This window comes from Triticum aestivum, chromosome 4D (assembly GCF_018294505.1).
Source record: "Triticum aestivum cultivar Chinese Spring chromosome 4D, IWGSC CS RefSeq v2.1, whole genome shotgun sequence".
NCBI lineage: Eukaryota > Viridiplantae > Streptophyta > Magnoliopsida > Poales > Poaceae > Triticum > Triticum aestivum.
The window spans coordinates 35,756,186-35,757,033 of NC_057805.1; positions in this window are offsets into that span (position 1 = coordinate 35,756,186).

Below are 848 nucleotides of genomic sequence, written 5' to 3' on the forward strand. Positions count from 1 at the left end.
GTCGTAACGGTTGATGCATCGCGGAGTCGGGGCTGGAGTGGCAACCGACGAGATTGCTCAAGCAAGGCGGTAGCCCTTTGTGTCGTTTGTCGAAGTAGCCGAGAGCGTAGGGTGGTGTAGCCGTGGTCGAGGTAGCCGTGCGAAGAACGCCGTGGTCGATGTCGAGTCAGGGTAGCCAGTGTCGATGAAGTCGCCGTGGAGCCGCGGGCGCAAGGAGGCGCCGAGTTGATCATGGGCGCAGTACTGTCGAAGTAGTGGTGCGTCGGGAAGAAGATGTTGTTGACGACGCTTCGCGCCGGGGTTGCCAACCCCGGGGACACATCGTAGACAAAGGCACGCGTTGGTGTTGCCAGCACCAGGCATGCGTAGACGGACGAAGACGAAGTTGACGAAGCGCCGAACCAGGCTTGCCAGGCCCGGGGATACGTCGTGGACGAAGGCACGCGGCGGTATTGCCAACACCGTGCATGCGTAGACTGGGACCTGCACGAGCTGTACGCCATGTCGAAGAAGTCAGAGAGGCCAGCAGAGAAGGACTCGATGACGGCGCGGCGCCCATCGGCGCGGGGCCAATGTCGCCCGCGGTTGTCGGAGTAGATGAAGCGGTCGGGTAGATGACGGCGACGCTGGCGACGGGCTGGTGCTGGACGAAGACGAAGGGGGTGGACGGACAGATGCGGTGGCTACGGGGTAGCGGCGGCGGCTGAAGAAGAGCGGCGGCGGCGGCTAGGTTAGGAGCGTGGCGGCGATGCTCGAAGTAGGCGAAAAACCTTGACAGCGTGACGAAGACCGGCGCGGACGGTGGCGTTCCCGCGCCAAAGGAGACGGCGCGGCGCATACCACAGGAA